We start from the raw sequence: 21,837 nt of genomic DNA, 5'->3' as shown, positions 1-21,837 counted from the left end.
TCTATCTCAGTCTCTGTGTTTTCACCTCTTCCAGTTAGCCGAGATGCCACGAAGCTCTCGATCTTTCACCTGATGGGGCATGCTGTCTTTGCTCCTCCGAGCATCCATATTTGTACCTTATTTTGGGGAGCAGGTAGTTTACCCTATGTTAATCATTTGTCTAAACGCTTGTAACCAATGAACACAGGAGAGTTACCTGGGTTGTCGGGATGGTCACCTCCCTCTTGTCCATGAATATGCTCCCAAAGTCACCTTTCACCTTAGCTCGTGCTTGGTATCGTCTGTAAACTTCTGCCAGGCACTTGTCCAGTGAGGGTACAAGCATCCAACTTATCAGCTTTAGGAATGTATTGTTTCAGAGCCTGTGCTGGTCCTGTCGTTGGCAGAGATAACAGGCCGATGTTGAGATTTCTACAAGAACTTCACATTATTATGAGAAGTGTAAATTATTAAGAATCCCATTTCTTACAATAAATCTGGCGTGAGTTGGAAGGGTGAAATATGAGCGGAAGCTTTGTTTTGGAATGTAGGAACCGGTTAGATAGCTTCAGAATGGATGGCTATACCTAGCAACTGAATGGCTGGAATTATAACCAATAGATGAAGGAAGATAACATTTTAAATGTCGGATTTTACTAATTCCGGAGCACATTGAATAGAGCAAATCAGCAAAAACGATTACGATTTGTTTCTAGTAAAGCCACTTGGCATTCCTTGGAAAGCTGAAGTGAGCTAGAGTCTTGCAAGAATATGGCACAATATCTGAGATCTTGTGTTGGTTCTGTGGCAAGGTATGAGGCTCACCTCGTCTGATTGATTGTTCCTGTATGACCACCATCACTGAGATCAATTCACAGATTAGTAGGACTCCAAAGCAAACCGCAACTAGGATGGAAGTAGTTTTATATCCCTGTTCTTAATGAAAACAACACAGAAAGGTTCAACACAGCCACAGTCCGTCTTGCATGATAAAGTATTTACAATAAGTATTTCATAATTATATACACTGCTTCAGAGCAATGATTCAAGCTGAACATTCCCATGTATGTGTGGTGTACATTGCACCAGAGGAACGTGTGAGCCAGTCTACATTACAGAGACAGTGGGCCCATGTTTCTGCTGAGTACAGGGTAGTTCAGGTACAGCCAGAAACTGGGGTTAATGGAACTCCAACCAGACCGTTGGAAATATGCGGTGAGGAAAAAATGTTCCAGTCAATCAGTGAGAACGTGCTCATATTATCTCCGAAAATGGCAACGATACTAAATAAACTAATATAAACCCTAAGACTAGCTGGAATACGAATAATGGTCAGTACCTGCAGATGTGGACGGGAAAGTAATTGGAGGCACATCGAACCCTGTGGAATATGTTACTCAAAAGGTTCAGGAAGATGACATTTCAGCACTTTACATTAAAACTATAAATACTGATCTTAATTTCCCGAACCAACGTGTCAATTTAACAAAACAAAGAACCATAACCCCATCCTCCAAACCCTGCCACACTCTCCGGAACAAATCACACTGGCATCTTCCTTGTGATCACAGTCGGATTGACCTGGCGATGAGGAAGGACAGTCGGCCAAAGAAGATTCGCTTCCCGTGCACATCACTTCATCCAGCCAGGCAAAAAGTAGCCCCTCCTGGGGCGAGTGGAGCGTGACAAAAACCCAGCTGTCTGCAGGCAACATTGGCATCGGCCATATCCCAGGGGTCATCACACACCGTGCCCCAGCTGTTATTTCACAACATATCCACTCTCCCGGAGCAGTTGTTGTTACCTCCAAACAGGCGCAACCATTGTTCCGAATCTGTCAAGGAGAATTAATGATTATTATTGATGTAGTGGAAGACAGGAGTACATGCCAGATAGTTCCTGACAGCACTGTGGTGTACCTACCTCACCTGGAGTGCAGCCGTTCAAGAAGGCAGCTCACCACTACCTTTTCAAGTGCAATTAGAGATGGGAAATAAATGCTGGCCTAGCCAGCAACGTCCACATGCCATGAATGAATTTTAAAAAATGTTGGTACAGTAAAGAGGAGGCAGTACCTGGTGAAAGCGCTCCTTTACAATCATATTCCCGAATGTGGTCCTTTGATCTGTGGGTCTGCTCCATAATTACTTCTGCTTCTGTTGAGGACAGAAACATTCTGACTGTATCAGACATGAATGTTTGAAATGACACTCACACATTGAGAGGTTTATTGTGTAACCTCCTTGTGTGCACCTTTGTTTTTACCCCACGGGTCTGATTGGCACTGCCAAAGGAACGATTCGTGGGAAGTACACTCAATATTATTGAGCCAAATGGGTCCAGATCCTTCTCCGAATAGCCGAGCATAATAATCGATAGAAATGAGGGGAACGCACTTTAACTGTTTCCACTTGTGCACCACGTCCGTCAAGTTCTTCAGAGCACACTGTTCCCCAGGTGCCATTGTAGAACACTTCCACTCTCCCCTCACAGCGATGCTTCCCATTCACCAGCCACAGCTCTTTGTGCTCTGTCAATGACACAAGAAATATCCAGATGGTGAGATTGATAACTCGTTGTGTGTTCATACTGCATATATCAACACATGCTGCATCTGTTGGCTTCACTGATCCCCGGGATTTATTTCAGACAGGCAATATAAAAAACGCCGAAGCCCATAATGTAATGAAGAATAATCAGCACGGATTTCACAACAGAAGGACATAGAACGTTATTGGATTCTTTGAAGAAGGTACAGAAAGATAACAGAGATAATGCAGTCGATGCAATATGCATGATTGTTTTTCAAAAGGCCTCTAACAAGGTACCACATAGTCGGATCCTGACTGAGGTCAGCGCATGTGGAGTCAAGGGATCAGTGAAACAATGGTAGCAAACCAGCTACAAAATACAATGTCAGGGTTAAAGGTGGTTGCCCAGAATGGCGGAAGATGGGAAGTGGTGTTCCACAGGGATTGGTGCTGGGATCACTGCTGGTCAATATTTACACAAAGGATTTGTACCGAGGAGTGGGATACATAATTCCAAAATTTAAGGTGACAGCAATTTGCGGATGTAGTTAATATCAAGGAAGACAGCGACAAAATACATGAAGACATCACTAAATGGATCGATTGGGCATGCAATTGGCAAATTAATTTTAATACAAATAAGTCAAAGGTGGAGAATGTTGGTGGTAAAAATAAAGAGGTCACTTGCTTCTTGGAAAATAAGAGTGAGAATGATGTAGAGGAGCAAAAGAGATCTCGGGATACGGAGAAACTAATTGCTTATAACGTGTCAGAGACCAAAGCTAGAGATCGTAACTATCACAGAGTCATCAAGAAGCTAATTATTACATTTTGCAGAATCGTTTTTTAGATATGTGCTGGAAATTTTGAAAGACATGAGGATAGATAAATCCCCGGGGTCAGACGGGATATACCCAAGGTTATAACAGAAAGTGAGGGAAGAGATTGCCGCGCCTTTGGCGATCATCTTTGCGTCCTCTCTCACCACTGGAGTAGTACCAGATGATTGGAGGGTGGCAAACGTTATTCCCTTGTTCAAGAAAGGGAATAGGGATAACCCTGGGAATAACAGACCAGTCAGTCTTACGTCGGTGGTGGGCAAATTATTGGAGAGGATTCTGAGAGACAGGATTTATGATTATTTGGAAAAGCATAGTTTGATTAGAGATAGCCAGCATGGCTTTGTGAGGGGCAGGTCATGCCTCACAAGCCTTATTGAGTTCTTTGAGGATGTGACAAAACACATTGATGAAGGAAGAACAGTGGACGTGGTGTATATGGATTTTAGCAAGGCGTTTGCTAAGGTTCCCCATGGTAGGCTCATTCAGAAAATAAGGAGGCGTGGAATACAGGGAAAGTTGGCTGTCTGGATACAGAATTTGCTGGCCCATAGAAGACAGAGGGTGGTGGTAGATGGAAAGTATTCAGCCTGGAGCTCGATGGCCAGTGGTGTTCCGCAGGGATCTGTTCTGGGACATCTGCTCTTTGTGATTCTATAAATGACTTGGATGAGGAAGTGAAAGGCTGGGTTAGCAAGTTTGCCGATGACACAAAGGTTGCTGGAGTTGTGGATAGTGTGGAGGGCTGTTGTAGGTTGCAACGGGACATTAACAGGATGCAGATCTGGGCTGAGAAGTGGCAGATGGAGTTCAACCTGGAAAAGTGATTCATTTTGGAAGGTCGAATTTGAATGCAAAATACAGGCTTAAAGACAGGATTCTTGGCAGTGTGGAGGAACAGAAGGATCTTGGGGACCACGTCCATAGATCCCTCAAAGTTGCCACCCAAGTTGATAGGGTTGTTAAGAAGGCGTATGGGGTGTCGGCTTTCATTTACAGGGGGATTGAGTTTAAGAGCCACGAGATTATGCTGCAGCTCTATGAAGCCCTGGTGAGACCACACTTGGAATATTGTGTTCAGTTCTGGTCGCCTCATTATAGGAAGGATGTGGAAGCTTTAGAGAGGGTGCAGAAGAGACTTACCAGGATGCTGCCTCGACTGGAGGGCATGTCTTATGAAGAAAGGTTGAGGGAGCTAAAGCTTTTCTCATTGGAACGAAGAAGGATGAGAGGTGACTTGATAAAGGTGCACAAGATGATGAGAGGCGTAGATAGAGTGGATAGCCAGATACTTTTTCCCAGAGCGGAAAGGGCTATCACCAGGGGGCATAATTTTAAGATGATTGGAGGAAGGTTTCGGGGAGATGTCAGAGGTAGGTTCTTTACACAGAGAATGATGGGTGCGTGGAATGCACTGCCAACGGTGGGAGTAGAAGCAGATACATTAGGGACATTTAAGCCACTCTTGGATAGGTACATGGATCATAATAGAATGAAAGGTATGTCGGTAGTTTGATCTTAGAGTAGGTTAAAGGTTCGGCACAACATCGTGGGCCGAAGGGCCTGTACTGTGCTGCACTGTTCTATGTTCCCTGTTCTGGAGGGTGTGAGTCGAATGTGGAACTTGGACGGCATGCAATACTTGAGGCCAATCGCACAGCTGTGTTTAAAGTCAAGTTAGATGATGACATGATGGACAAAGAAATTGGAGGACATGCAGAGAGGGTTCGATGCAGTAATTTGGGTGATACTCGTTTGCAGCATAAATACTACATGGACCAGTTGGGCCGAATAGCCCGATTCTCTGCCGTACATTTATTATGGCCATGACCAGAACAACGCTCTTCAATTCAGTCCCCTCACTCCACAGGTTGCAACATATTATCACGCTTTCACACCCAATTGGAAAACAGTGACATTAAACACTCTAACAACCCCCAGAATACAACAGGGCAAACCAGGTATCTTTAGACAACAACAAATCAACGATTTATGAATAAATAAATCTTAAACACTATTAAGAGAAACATATGTCTAAAGACAGTATGACTTCTTATTTCATTCTAACTCCCCCATGCACACACATACATTCAGAAAAACTGTAGTTAATTGGTTTTAATAGTCGGGTTGCAAAAAAATAGCTTCTGCTTAAGAGTAAATAAAATAAGCAGGTCTTTGTGGATTACGTTCCTGATGGATGAGGTATTCCAATGGGGAATTAGTCAAAGACCACTGCAAGTCTTCACGAGGATTTGATGCAGTAGTCTATGCTTAATAGGCAACAACAGTTCCTTCAGCAATACAAACGGTTTAATAAAAAAAGGAGGCTTTTCTTCATTAGGCCCGTAGTTCCCTGTCGAATCTTTGCCGAGAGAAAATAAACAGCTCCTTTCTCTTCAGTGTGCTTTGCTGGCCATTCTGGTTTCAAGACAGATTTGCCAACTTTACACAATTAACTAGAAACATCATAACATGTGACCTTTCTCTCCTGCTGTTGCCTCAGTAACAAAAATGCAGTTTCTGGCACACACTGCCTTAGAAATTCCAGAACTTTCTCTTGCTATTTCTGTCCCTACAGCACTTTTTTAACAGAGTCATCAAGGCACGCACTGTTGTTAATCCAAGGTGAAAACAATGCCTTTGCGTATGGCGAAATGAAACGCCATTCATGCAATGCATTTCATTACAATGCAAAAGCTAAATAATTTAAGAAACTGGGATAAAAATATCATTTTTTTTCCCACATTCAAACGCAATTAATTCAACTGATAATTTACAACATTTTCTTTATACCATCTCAATCCATATAATTTAATATGGTCAAATTCGGGTCAAAGTGTCAACGATAGCATTATTTTTCCCTGATATATGTAACATGTTTGGATGATTAGCCTGTCATAACAAACTCCATCTAAATATTCTAACATTTCTTTTTTTTTACACTAACCTTAATGTGTTATGGTCATTGTATATTAATGTTTATTTACAGTCTTAGCAGACATATATTTCAAAATGTTCGACAGCAAGCAAAGGTCCTAATATTTCTTCTTCCACAGTGGAATGCATTCTTTGATGACAACGTATTTTTCTTAAAAAGTACCCTACCGGCTTCTCTGTGTCTGATTCGTCATCCTGCAATAGTAGTGCAGCGACTCCCACGTCGCTAGCATCAATTGCTATTTTAAATGTTGTAGCAGCATTTGGAGCAGTCCACACGGGCTCATTTGTTAAGATTGCCTTCATCTTTTAAAAAGCTGCTTGGCATTCATCTGAGCATACCACATTGTTGTTCTATTTTGCTGTAAATTGGTTACTGGAGCAGCCAAAGTACTAAAATTCCGTACATATTTCCTGCAAAAACCGCACATCCCCAAAAACCTCATTATTTCCCGCTTAGGTTCAGGGATAGGGAACTCTACAAAGACTTGCGCCTTTGCCGTTTTTGGCAATCACTTTCTTGGCCCCGCTATGCGTCCGAGCTATGTTACTCTTGCTTTTCCCAATTCGCCTTTTTCCAGATTTATCACTATGTCTATGGCTTGTCAGTTTTTAAACATAATTTGTGGCTGGTTGAAATGTTCTTACCAAGTGTTACTGTATATTAGTACATCATTGAGATACACTACACAGTCGGGAACACCTGAATCATTAATCATTGAAAAGTGGCTGGGGAATTTTATTTAAGCCTGTATGATATCAAGTTGCCTGATAAAGACTGTCAGGTGTTAGACAAGCTGATATATCTGTCTTGAGGAGGCAAAGGAATTTGCTCGTATCCCTTTAACATGTCGATCTTGGAAGTAAATCTAGTACTACCCACTCTGTCAATACAGTCTTCTAAATGCGGAATTTTGTAGGAGTCTGCCTTCATTACCTCATTGACTTTTCTGTAGTCCATACAAAATTGGGTTCACCCTTCAGGTATAGATACCAGCCCATTGCAAAAGCAAAATACTGCAAAATGCTGGAAATCTGAAATGAATGAAAGAAGTGCTGGAAATACTCAGCAGATCTGGCAACATCTGTGGAGAGAGAAGCAGAGTTAACGTTTCAGGTCAGTAACCCTTCATCAGAACTGACACTAGCACTATTGGTGAACTCCAGCTGCTTTGACTAGGCTTCATCAAATTGTTTTCCAGCACGTACTGGATCTTAGATTTTATTTGGGCATGTTTTTCCTGACTTAAGCGGTAAGAATGTTGTTTTGAAGGAACGATTCCCCCTTTATCTACATCATGTGTGACTAAGGCTGTACCTCCCAGTGTATCCCTACAAACTCATTTAACTATTGTGGAAAGCTTGGTTAGCTCTTTACTTTGTTTTGCCTCTAAATGCAAACGCATGTTGTACAATCTCCCTCGTCATTCTGTACTCCCTAATCTGAGTGTTGGACGTTGAATCTGAGCATTGTCCATGCCTCCTTCTGCCTCATCCTCACTATCCTTTCCATTCTCAACAGTACCGATTGCCTGACATATCTGTACTGGCTTATCGTCCTCACTGAGATAATATTCCTTTAACATATTAATGTGACACAACCGTTCTTCCTTCGACGATCAGGGGTAGCAATCAAGTAATCTACCTTACCCACTCTTTTGGCCACTCTACATGGGCAACTGAACCGTGTTTGTAATGGTTGTCCCTGTAACTGTAATAACACTAATATGTCATTCCCTGGTTAAAAGTCGCGCGGTTTTGCATTCTTGTCTGCCCATTTATTCATATTGGCTTGGGATGATTTAATGTGTTCCTGAGCCAAACCGCAAGCTTCCCTGAGCCGTTGCAACACCGAAGATTCAGTATTTTGTTCGAATAATCTGTCTTTTATGAGTTGTAGAGAACTTCTTACTTCACAGCTGTAAGCCAATCTGAAATGACTGAAGCCTCATTCACTCATTCAGGACTCTAAAGCACCCTGTGCCTGTTGGTTTCATGCTGGAGATTATAACTGCCTAATCCCCTAATTGCCCATACTTCTTGAAATACCTCAGATATGAAATTAGAACCTTGATCTAATTGGACATAAAGTGATAACCCATATCTCGTAAAGAATTCTGTTAACTTTGCTACTACTTTTCTAGCATTAATTTTCCTCACAGGAATGGCCTCTGGAAATTGAGTAGCCATATCCATGATGGTAAATATGTATTGAGGTCCAGATTTTGATTTTGGAGAGCTCCTACATAATCTACCATTACCCTACTAAATGGTTCCTCAGTTACTGGTATGGGAACTTTTGGTGCCGGTTTTGTGGTAGGTTGCGGGTTTCCTACCATTTGACAGGTATGGCATGTCCCAAAAAATTGTCTCACATCCTTTGCAAGAACTGGTCAGTAATAACGTTGACTTCGACGTAAAATCGTCTATGCCGTGGAAAAGGAATGTCATGTGCTCGTGTTAGTAATCCCGAGTGGTATTTAGTTGGCACCACTATCTGTTCAACAACTGTCTTCATCCGCAGGTCTATGAGGCAATCTCTATTCCCTCCTCACAATCATGTTTGCCATATAATAGCCTTCTGGAACGCCTTTTGCCTCAGCTTCTGTCAGAGCCTTTGTGATATTCGGTATATCTCTGGACCAGCTTGCTGTAATGTAATGATAAATCCCCAAATAAGTTTTCAGATACCTTGATATCTGTTTGTGCTGCCACTTATACGTCCGACAATGGATCCTGTTTAGCTATTGCTCAGGTGACTACACGCGCAGAAAATATTCCTGGAACTTGTTGCTTGAATTGCTCTGCTTCCATTATTCACTTGGTTCCTCTGTAATTGTAGGAAACATTGATTCTTTTGATCTAGCCAAATCATTTCCTCGGAGTCGATCAATTCCCTTTACTGTCAAACTGTGGACACAGATTGAAGGTGATTGGTAGAAGGATTAGAGGGGACATGAGGAAAATCATTTCACCCAGAGGGTGGTGGGTGTCTGCAATTCACTGCCAGAATCAGTGCTGGAGGCAGAGATCCTCAATTATTTTAAAAGGCACCTGGACATGCACGCAAAGTGCTGTAACCTGCGGGACTGTGGGCCAGGTGCGAGAAGGTGGGATTCGTTTGGGTGGCTAGCTTATTCGGCCAGCGCAGAGATGATGGTTAGAATTAACTCCTTCAGTTTTGCATTTTTTTCTATGTTCTAACTTGTACAGTTACCATACCAGGTATTAAGTGACTCTCTCGGCGGACTTTCTATGAAGACACGGGAAAATACTCCCTGCCAACTCCATTAAGTAAAGCTTTAGCATTCTAGTCGCTCTCTGGTAGATACGTTATACCTTTTGCCAGTAAGTTTGCGTTGCCCCTGTATCCCTGAGTATAATGCTATGTCTTCCTGTTTTTCCCTTTGAAAAAGAAAATCATAACGTTCAGGCATCGTATTCTTAACGTCTATCCTCACTTTACTTTATATCTCTCATTTTAAAGCTACAGCCTGGTCTGCTTTCCTCTTAGGCAGAGTCCTTTCCTCTGCACTAACTTTGTGTACCTTGAGTCATATGGTTTTACCTCGCAATTTCCAGCATTCTGAACGAAGATGTCCCGTTTGGTGGCAATGATAACACGTTGCCTTGTGGAGTTTGCAAGCTCTCCCTGTGTCTGCGTGGGTTTTCTCTGGGTGCTCCGGTTTCCTCCCACAAGTCAAAAGACTTGCAGGTTGATAGGTAAACTGGCCATTATAAATTGCCCCTGGTGTAGGTAGGTGGTAGGGTAATACAGGACAGGAGGGGATGCGGTAGGAATATGGGATTAGTGCAGGATTGGTATAAAATGGGTGGTTGATGGTCGGCACAGATTCGGTGGGCCGAAGGGCCTGTTTCAGTGCTGCATCTCTAAGCATTCTTGTCCCCGGCTACTTGCCTTCCTGTCACTCTCCCATTTTATATCCTTCTCGGGTTTATGGGGCTGACGGACAAAACGTTTTGCTTATTCACAAGCGCAAAATCATCCACAATTTCCGCTGCCTGCTTAGCTTTCACAATTTTCAGTTTATCTACATGAGTTCTCACTACTGAAGGAATGATATTTTTAAATTCCTCTGAGCCAATTAATCCTCGAAGGTTCTCAAATGTGGTGTGCATCTTTACTGCCCTATCTAACGGTCAAAATGAAATTGTTTCACGCTCTCAAATTCTACATGTCTCTGACCAGCCAATCTCTGTAAGGTCTGAAACTTCTGACCGTAAGCTTCAGAGCCGAACTCATACACGAGGAGAATAGGATTTTTGCCATCTCACACTCTGCAGAAGCCTCTTCAGGAAGTATGACATAAACTTCATGAGCTCTGCCGACCAACCAGCTTTGCAAAAGCAGTGTCCATCTTTCCTTTGTCCATTTCATCTGTTTGACTATTTTTTTCAAAAGATATGAAGAAAGTGTCTCTACGTCCCTTTCCCCCAACATAGTAACAGCTGTTATAAATTAAACAGCTTTTTGCTGGGGCCTGGGCTGAATTCAGATTCTTCATGACCCGACATTTCCCTGGATTCAAGACTATCTCTGTCTTAGTTCCATCTCTTTTAGGCTACATTACTTCACCTTCTCCCTTTCCTCTTTTTCAAGTTCAAGTTTTCTTCATTCTTTTCCAGCCTCAAGTTTTCTTATTGCTATTTCTTTTCCTGTTTCCAGTTGAAGCTCCAGTTGACTCAACTGTAACTGAATTTTTGCCAACTCTACTGCATCAATCTCTGACTTACTATATTCTTGTTCCTCGAATTTGTCTTCTAATTTTAAATGTCAGACTATTAGGTCAATTATCTCTGCATTTTTGATTCCTCGTTTCAATTCCTACTACAATTTTGCCGCCAATTCTTTTCATTTATTCTGAGTTAAAGGTATCAAGCCACTGAGGGAAACATTTTCCTTTCCCGAGAACTCTGCTGCAACTGCTGAGCCATTCTGATGTTATAGACTCTACCTTATTATACAAGAAAATTGGTTCCCTTTTTTCGTAATTGGTGTTAGCTTTGGATATCAACAACAGAGTTTCCAATTAATATGATGCCATACCCAACAGCAATTAATATGCTGCCAGACACAAGATCTAAAGTTTTATGCTATCCCAGAGACAAGTAATTAAAATGATTCCAAACACGAGACCCTCAATTCATCTGATTCTGATCTCAGACGAGCCATGCAATTAATATATTACAACCACGGTGGGAGCAATGCACTGTCAATTCAGTCCCGTCACTCCACAGGTCGCTGCATATGATTAAGCTTTCACACCCAATTGGAAAACAGTCGAAATAAACACTCTGGTAACCACAGAATAAAATAGACCAAACAAGTATCTTTAGACACCAACAAATTAACTATTTATTGAAATAAAAATCTTAAACATTATTAAGATAAACCTATGACGAAAGACCTTATTATTTTAAATTAACTCTCCACAATCGCACACATGCATTCAAAACCAACAGTAGTTAACTAGTTTTAAAATTAGTGTTTTTGAAATTTAGCTGCTTCTCAAGAACGAATAAAATAAGTAAGTCTATGGATTACATTCCTGATGGATGATACATGCTAATGTGGAAATAGTCATATGCCACTCGAAGTCTTCATGAGGATTGGATGCAATGGTCTGTTCTTAACAGGCGTTTAACTTTTCGGCTGCAGTAGGCAACAACAGTTCCTTCAGCAATACAAACGGTTTCTTCAAAAAAGAAGGAATCTATTCTTTAGGCAATTAATTCAGTACTGATGAATCAGTACTCTCCATGTTGAACACCACTTGGAGGAAGCACTGAGGGTGGCAAGGACACAAAATGTAATCTGGGTGGGGCACTTCAATGTCCATCACCAAGAGTGACTCCGTTTCACCACTACTGACCGAGCAGGCCGAGTCCTAAAGGACATAGCTGCTGGACTGGGTCTGCGGCAGGTGGTGGGGGAACCAAAACGAGGGAAAAACATACTTGACCTCGTCCTCACCAATCTGCCTGCCGCAGATGCTTCTGTCCATGACAGTATTCTTAGGAGTGACCACCACACAGTACTTGTGGAGATGAAGTCCTGCCTTCACATTGCGGATACCGTCCATTGTGTTGTGTGGCATTATCACCGTCCTAAATGTGATAGATTTCGTACAGATGCAAAGCTGGGCATGCATGAGGCGCTGTGGGCCACCAGCAGCAGCAGAATTATACTCATCGACAATCTGTAACCACATGGCCCGGCATATCCCCACTCTCCCATTAACATCAAGCCATGAGACCAACTCTGGTTCAATGAAGAGTGCAGGAGAGCATGCCAGGAGCAGCAGCAGGCATACCTCAAAATGAGGTGTCAAATTGGTGATCCGACAACCCAGGACTACTTGCATGCCAAACTGCATAAGCAGTATGCGGTAAACAGAGCTAAGCGATCCCCTAACCAACGGATCAGCTCTCAGCTCTGCAGTCCTGTCACATCCTGCCATAAATGATGATGGACAATTTAACAACTAACTGGAGGAGGTGGCTCCACAAATATCCCCATCCTCAACGATGGGGGAGTCCAGCACATCATTGCGAAAGACAAGGTTGAAGCATTTGCAAAAATATTCAGCCAGATGTGCAGAGTTGATGATCCATCTCGGCCTCTTCCTCAAGTTCCCAGAATCACAGATGCCAGACTTCAGCGAATTCGATTCACTCTGCGTGATATCAAGAAACGACTGAAGGGACTGGATACTGCAAAAGCCATGGGCCCTGACAATATTCCGGCAATAGTACTGAAGATCTGTGCTCCAGAATTTGCCGCGCTCCTAGCCAAGCTGTTCCAATACAGCTACAACACTGGCATCTACCCTGCAAAGTGGAAAATTGCCCAAGTATGTACTGTACACAAAATAAAAACAGGACAAGTCCAACCCGGCCAATTACCAACCCATCAGCCTACTCTCAATCATCAGTAAAGTGATGGAAGGTGTCAGCAACAGTGCCATCAAGCGGCACTTGCTTAGCAATAACCTGCTCAGTGACGCTTAGTTTGGGTTCCGCCAGGGCCACTCAGTTCCTGCCCTCATCACAGCCCTGGTTCAAACATGGAAAAAGAGCTCAACTCCAGAGATGAGGTGTGAGTGAGTGCGCTTGACATCAAGACAGCATTTGACCGAGTATGGCATCAAGGGGCCAGAGCAAAACTGAGGTCAATGGGAATCAGGGTGGAAATCATACCGAGCGCAAAGGAAGATGCTTGTGGTTGTTGGAGGTCAATCATATGAGCTCCAGGACATCACTGCAGGACTTCCTCAGTGTCGTGTCCTGGGCCCAACCATCTTCAGCTGCTTCATCAATGACCTTCCTTCAATCGTAAGGTCAGAAGTGAGGATGTTCGCGGATAATTGCACCATGTTCAGCACCATTCGTGACTCCACAGATACTGAAGCAGTCCGTGTAGAAATGCAGCAAGACCTGGACAATATCCAGGCTTGGACTGATAAGTGGCAAGTAACATTCACGCCACACAAGTGCCAGGCAACAACCATCTCCAACAAGAGAGAATCGAGCCATCTCCCCTTGAAATTTAACGGCATTACCATCGCTGAATCCCCCACTATCAACATCCTAGGGGCTACCATTGACCAGAAACTGAACTGGAGTCGTCAAATAAATCCCGTGGCTACAAGAGCAGGTCAGAGGCTAGGAATCCGGAAGCGCGTAATTCACCTCCTGACTCCACAAAACCTGTCCACCATCTACAAGGCACAAGTCAGGAGTGTGATGAAATGCTTTCCACTTGCCTGGATGGGGCAGCTCCAACAACACTCAAGAAGCTCAACACCATCCAGGACAAAGCAGCCCATCTACAAACATTCACACCCTGCACCACCGATGCACAGTAGCAGCAGTGTGTACCATCGACAAGGTGCACTGCAGCAATGCACAAAGGCTCCTCAGACAGCACCTTCCAAACCCGCGACCTCTACCAACTAGAAGGACAATGGCAGCAAATACATAGGAACGCCACCACCTGGTGTTACCCGCCAAGTCACACACCATCCTGACTTGGAACTATATCGCCATTCCGTCACTGTCGCTGGGTGAAAATCCTGCAACTCCCTTCCTAACAGCACTGTGGGTCTACCTACCCCAAATGGACTGCAGCGGTTCAAGAAGGCAGCTCACCACCACCTTCGCAAGGGCAATTAGGGATAGGCAATAAATGCTGGCATAGCCAGTGACGCCCACATCCCATCAATGAATAAAAAAAATTCGGCCCGTAGCTCCCTATAGAATTTTGCTGAGAGATAATAAACAGCACCTTTCTCTTCAGTGCGTTTCGCTGGGAAGTCTGGTGTCAGCCTCTTTTTTTCAATTTCACACACAATTAAGTAGTAACATTACAACATATGACCTCTCTCTCCTGCTGCCGCCTCGGTAACAAAAATGTGGCTTCTGGCACACAGTGCCTTAGAAATTCCAGAACGTTCCCTCCCTTAAAGTTGCTCTATATTTAACAGAGTTTTAAAGGTGCCCGTTGTTTTTAATCGTTGGAGAAATAAGATACAAGTCCATGACACATTCTTTGCAATTCTATATAATAACTTCTGTGTAAATCCTCGCTTACAACACAACGGAAAATGGGCACATGGAAGCACCCTTACCTGGACAAATGAGAACAGTCATGGTTACCCCACGATGCTGAGGGACATTCCCAGAGAAATGCTTGGTTACCAAAATAGTTACGTTCATCCAACCAAACTGGCCCTGAGCCTGGTTCACAAGAAGCAGGAAGTGCCATGTCGAATGCTTTTCCACAACCCACCTGTTTGCAAACCAAGTTAGCTTCCTCCAGATCCCAGAAGTCATCACAAACTGAGCTCCATGTCTCATTGTAATACATCTCCACTCGGCCAGCGCATGGGCTCCCACCATCGGACAAATGTAACTGCAAATTGTCTGTTGGACAACAGCATAGGAGGATTACACTTACAATAGACATTCACCTCACCACTCAATGTAGTACCATCAAAATCTTAAATAAAAGCATGTCAAATGCACATGTTACAGGGAAATGAAACCATACAACAGAATATCTGTCCATACTTACCTATTGCATAGAATGTAAAGTATAGAAATGTTTCAGATATCCAACTACATCTGGCCCTGACAAGTTCTGGCCTCAAATCCCCCTTTTATGTTTCGGACGCTGTGTAAGTTGTTGTACAGGGAATCACTCACACTACTAACAGCAATATACTCATGTTATATAACTGCATCTGTTCTTTGTCCATGCATGTTACCCTTATTTATTATCTTGGTCCGACAATTACTGCCATCTCCTATTTCCTTTATCTTGAATAAGTGACTTGCATTTAACAAGCGCAATTAACGTAATAAAACATCCCAAGGTGCTATGCAGGAGTGTTATCAAAAAATGTTTGACACAGAGCACCTAAGAATATGCTCGATCAGATGACCAGAAGCTAAGTCAAAGATTTAGGTTTTATGGAGTGTCTGAAAGCAGTAACGAGAGACTGAGACGAAGAGAGAATTAAGTATGTAACTCCAGAGAAAGTCGCCTTCACAGCGAAAGGCATGGCCATCAATGGTGCGAAATTAAAATCTGGAATGTTCAAGAAGCCAGAAGTGGGAGTTGTCAGATTGGAACCGATTGCAAATACAGGAACTGTGAGGCCATAAACTGGTTTAAAGTGTGTCTACTTCAACTCCAGGAGCATCCGGAATAAGGTGGGTGAGCTGGCAGCATGGGTTGGTACCTGGGATCTCGATGTGGTGGCCATTTCGGAGACATAGGTAGAGCAGGGGCAGGAAAGGATGTTGCAGATTCCGGGATTTAGATGTTTCAGTAAGAACAGAGAAGATGGTAAAAGAGGGGGGGGGGGTGTGGCATTGTTAATCAAGGAGCGTATTACAGCGACAGAAAGGACGTTTGAGGACTCGTCTACTGAGGTAGTATGGGCCGAGGTTAGAAACAGGAGAGGTGAGGTTACCCTGTTGGGACTCTTTTATAGACCTCCGAATAGTTCAAGAGATGTAGAGGAAAGGATAGCGAAGATGATTCTCGACAGGGGCGAGAGTAACAGGGTAGTTGTTATGGGGGACTTTAACTTTCCAAATATCGACTGGAAATACTATAGTTCGAGTACTTTAGATGGGTCAGTTTTTGTCCAGTGTGTGCAGGAGGGTTTTCTGACACAGTATGTGGACAGGCCAACCAGGGGCGATGCCACATTGGATTTGGTACTGGGAAATGAAGGCGGCCAGGTGTTAGCTTCAGATGTAGGTGAGCACTTTGGTGATAGTGATCACAATTCGGTTAGGTTTACCTTAGCGATGGGCAGGGACAGGTATATACCGCAGGGCAAGAATTATAGCTGGGGGAAAGGAAATTATGATGCGATTAGGCAAGATTTAGGATGCGTAGGATGGGGAAGGAAATTGCAGGGGATGGGAATAATCGAAATGTGGAGCTTATTCAAGGAGCAGCTACTGTGTGTCCTTGATAAGTATGTACCTGTGAGGCAGGGAGGAAGTTGTCGTGCGAGGGAGCCGTGGTTTACTAAAGAAGTTGAAGAGCTTGTCAAGAGGAAGAAGGCGGCTTATGTTAGGATGAGACGGGAAGGCTCAGTTAGGGCGCTTGAGAGCTACAAGCTAGCCAGGAAGGATCTAAAGGGAGAGCTAAGAAGAGCAAGGAGAGGACACGAGAAGTCATTGGTGGATCGGATCAGGGAAAACCCTAAGGCTTTCTATAGGTATATCAGGAATAAAAGAATGACTAGAGTTAGATTAGGACCAATCAAGGATAGTAGTGGGAAGTTGTGTGTGGAATCAGAGGAGATAGGGGAAGCGTTAAATGAATATTTTGCGTCAGTATTTACAGTAGAGAAAGAAAATGTTGTTGAGAATACTGAGATTTAGGCGACGAGGCTAGATGGGATTGAGGTTCACAAGGAGGAGGTGATAGCAATTTTGGAAAGTGTGAAAATAGATAAGTCCCCTGGGCCAGATGGGATTTATCCGAGGATTCTCTGGGAAGCTAGGGAGGAGATTGCAGAGCCTTTGTCCTTGATCATTATGTCGTCATTGTCGACAGGAATAGTGCCGGAAGACTGGAGGAGAGTAAATGTTGTCCCCTTGTTCAAGAAGGGGAGTAGAGACAGCCCTGGTAATTATAGACCTGTGAGCCTTACTTCGGTTGTGGGTAAAATGTTGGAAAAGGTTATAAGAGACAGGATTTATAATCATCTTGAAAATAATAAGTTCATTAGAGATAGTCAGCACGGTTTTGTGACGGGTAGGTCGTTCCTCACAAACCTTATTGAGTTTTTCGAGAAGGTGACCAAACAGGTGGATGAGGGTAAAGCAGTGGATGTGGTGTATATGGATTTCAGTAAGGCGTTTGATAAGGTTCCCCACGGTAGGCTATTGCAGAAAATACGGAAGTATGGGGTTGAAGGTGATTTAGAGCTTTGGATCAGAAAATGGCTAGCTGAAAGAAGACAGAGGGTGGTGGTTGATGGCAAATGTTCATCCTGGAGTTTAGTTACTAGTGGTGTACCGCAAGGATCTGTTTTGGGGCCACTGCTGTTTGTCATTTTTATAAATAACCTGGAAGAGGGTGCAGAAGGGTGGGTAAGTAAATTTGCAAATGACACTAAGGTCGGTGGAGTTGTGGATAGTGACGAAGGATGTTGTAGGGTACAGAGGGACATAGATAGGCTGCAGAGCTGGGCTGAGAGATGGCAAATGGAGTTTAATGCGGAAAAGTGTGAGGTGATTCACTTTGAAAGGAGTAACAGGAATGCAGAGTACTGGGCTAATGGGAAGATTCTTGGTAGTGTAGATGAACAGAGAGATCTTGGTGTCCAGGTGGATAAATCCCTGAAGGTTGCTAACCAGGTTAATAGGGCTGTTAAGAAGGCATATGGTGTGTCAGCTTTTATTAGTAGGGGGGTCGAGTTTCGGAGCCACGAGGTCATGCTGCAGCTGTACAAAACTCTGGTGAGACCGCACCTGGAGTATTGCGTGCAGTTCTGGTCACCGCATTATAGGAAGGATGTGGAAGCTATGGAAAGGGTGCAGAGGAGATTTACTAGGATGTTGCCTGGTATGGAGGGAAGGTCTTAAGAGGAAAGGCTGAGGGACTTGAGGTTGTTTTCGTTGGAGAGAATCAGGAGGAGAGGTGACTTAATAGAGACATATTAGATAATCAGAGGGTTAGATAGGGTGGATAGTGAGCGTCTTTTTCCTCGGATGGTGATGGCAAACACGAGGGGACATAGCTTCAAGTTGAGGGGTGACAGAAAGGACAGATGTGAGAGGTAGTTTCTTTACTCAGAGAATAGGAAGGGTGTGGAACGCCCTGCCTGCAGCAGTAGTAGATTCGCCAACTTTAAGGGCATTTAAGTGGACATTGGATAGACATATGGATGAAAATAGAATAGTGTAGGTCAGATGGTTTCACAGGTCGGCGCAACATCGAGGGCCGAAGGGCCTGGACAGCGCTGTAATGTTCTAATTCTAAATTCTAAAATCGGGTCCCATTTCTCCCACAGCAATCTTTGAGCAATGCATTTACGTCTCTAATCTTATTTCCCCTATGCCAAATTGCATGTGGCTCAAGTAGTAAACTGGAGACTATTACCTTTGTGGTTCTTCTTTCTAATTTAGCCCTGAGTTGCTCATAGTACCTCAGGAGAAACTCTTGCCTCGTTCTAACTATGTCGTTGATAGCTATGTGGACCACGACACCTGGATCCTTCCCTTCCACTCCAAGTTCCTCTCTAGCCCAGAAGAGATGTCCTCAACCTTGGCACCAGGCAGACAACACAACCTTTGGAGTTTTCTGTCTTTGCTGCAGAGAGTTGCATCTATTCCCCTAACTATGCGATCCTCTATTACAACTACATTTCTCTGTTCTCCTCCCACTTGTATTGCGCTCTGAACGTGGGTGCTGTGATCAGTTTGCTTATCCTCCTTGCAGTCTGTGCATCGTCCACACTGGGAGCAAGGACCTCATACCAATTGGACAAGGGCAGTGGCGGTGGCGTAGTGGGATTATCACAGGACTAGTAACCCAAAGAACCAGGTTATTTCTCTGGGGACGTGGGTTCAAATCCCACCGCAGAAGAAGATGGAATTTGAATTTAATTAATAAACCTGGAATTAAAAGCTATTCCAATGATGGCCATGAAACCATTGTCGATTGTTGTAAAAACCCATCTGGCTCACTAATGTGTTTTAGGGAAGGAAATCTGCTGTCCTTACCTGGTCTGAACTACATGTGACTCCAGACCCACAGCAATGTGGTTAGCTCTTACATGCCCTCTGAAAAGGCCGAGTAAACCAATCAGTTGTACCTAACCGCTATGAAGTGAATAAAAAGCAATGAAATCGGACGGAGCACCTGGCATCGACCTAGGCACTGGAAAAACAACGGCCAACCCAGCCCTATCGACCCTGCAAAGTCCTCCTTAATAACATCTGGGGGCTTGTACCAAAGTTGGGTGAGCTGTCCCACAGACTAGTCAAGCAACAGCCTGCCATAATAATACTCACGGAATCATAACTTCCAGACAATGTCCCAGACACTGCCTTCGCCATGCCAGGGTATGTCCTGTCCCACCGGCAGGACAGACCCTCCAGAGGTGGCGGGACAGTAGAATGCAGTAGGGAGAGAGTTGCTCTGAGAGTCCTCAACATCGACACTTGAACGCATGAATTCTCGTGGCAACAGGTCCACCATGGGCAAGGTAACCTCCTACTGATTCCCACCTAATTCCCTCCCTCAGCTTTTGACTCTGTACTCCACCATGTTGAACACCAGTTGGAGGAAGCAGTGAAGGTAGCAAGGACAGAAAATGTACTCTGGTTGGGGGATTGCAATGACCATCACCAAGAGTGGCTCAGTAGCACCGCTACTGACCGAGCTGGCCGAGATCTAAAGGGCATAACTGCTAGACTTGGTCTGCAGCAGGTGGTGGAGGAACCAACACGAGGGGAAAACATACTTGACCTCGTCCTCACCAATCTGCCTGCTGCAGATACTTCTGTCCATGACAGTATTGGTCGGAGTGACCACCGCACAGTCCTTATGGAGACGAAGTCCCGCCTACACATTGAGGGGACCTTCCGTCGTGTTCTGTGGCACTATCACACTGCTAAATGACTTAAAGTTCGAACAAATCTAACAAAGCAGAAGTGGGCATCAATGAGGCGCTGTGAGCAATCAGCAGCAGCAGAATTGTACTCAACCACAATTTGTAACCTAATGTCCCGGCATATCCCCAACTCTACCATTACCATCAAGCGAGGAGACCAACCCTGGTTGAATGAAGAGTGCAGGAGAGCATGCCAGGAGCGGCAACAAGCATACCTCAAAATGAGGTGTCAACCTAGTGAAGCTACAACCCAGGACTACTTGCATGCCAAACTGCATAGGCAGCATGCGACAGACAGAGCTAAGCGATTCCAGAGGCAACAGATCAGATCTAAGCTCTGCAGTCCTGCCACATCCAGCCGTGAATGCTAGTGGACAATTAAACAACTAAATGGAGGTGGTGGCTCCACAAATATCCCCATCCTCAATGATGGGGGAGCACAGCACATCAGTGCGAAAGATAAAGCTGAAGCATTTGCAACAGTCTTCAGCCAGAAGTTTCGAGTTGATGATCCATCTCGGCCTCCTCCTGAACTCCTCAACATCCCAGATTCCATACTTCAGCCAATTCGATTCACTCCGCGTGATATCAAGAAATGACTGAAGGTACTGGATACTGCAAAAGCTATGGGCCCTGACAATATTCCGGCAATACGATTGAAGATCTGTGCTCCAGAACGTGCCGTGCCCCTAGCCAAGGTGTTCCAGTATAGCTGCAAGACAGGAATCTACCCTGCAATGTGGAAAATTGTCCAGGTATGTCCTGTACACATAAAGCATGACAAGTCCAAGCTGACCGATTACTGCCCCATCGGTCTACTCTCAATCATCAGTAAAGTGATGGAAGGTGTCATCAACAGTGCCATCAAGCGGCACTTGCTTAGCAATAACCTGCTCAGTGACGATCAGTTTGGGTTCCGCCAAGGCCACTAAGTTGCTAACCTCATTACAGCCTTTGTTCAAACATTGAGAAAAGAGCTGAACTCAAGAGGTGAGGTAGGAGTGACTGCCCTTGACATCAAGGCAGCACATGACCGAGTATGGCATCAAGGAGCCCTAGCAAAACTGAGGAATCAGGGGGAAAGCCCTCCGCTGGTGGAGTCATACCTAGCGCAAAGGAAGATGGTTGTGGTTGTTTGAGGTCAATCATCTCAGCTCCAGGACATCACTGCAGAGTTCCTCAGGGTAGTGTCCTGGGCCCAATCATCTTCAGCTTCCTCATCAATGACCTTCCTTCAATCACAAGGTCAGAAGTGGGGATGTTCGCTAATGATTGCACAATGTTCAGCACCATTCGTGACTCCTCAGATACTGAAGCAGTCCGTGTAGAAATGCAGCAAGACCTGGACAATACCCAGGCTTGGACTGATAAGTAGCAAGC

Source organism: Heterodontus francisci, chromosome 21, assembly GCF_036365525.1.
Source record: "Heterodontus francisci isolate sHetFra1 chromosome 21, sHetFra1.hap1, whole genome shotgun sequence".
Lineage (NCBI taxonomy): Eukaryota > Metazoa > Chordata > Chondrichthyes > Heterodontiformes > Heterodontidae > Heterodontus > Heterodontus francisci.
Note: the sequence above shows the minus strand (reverse complement) of the source record.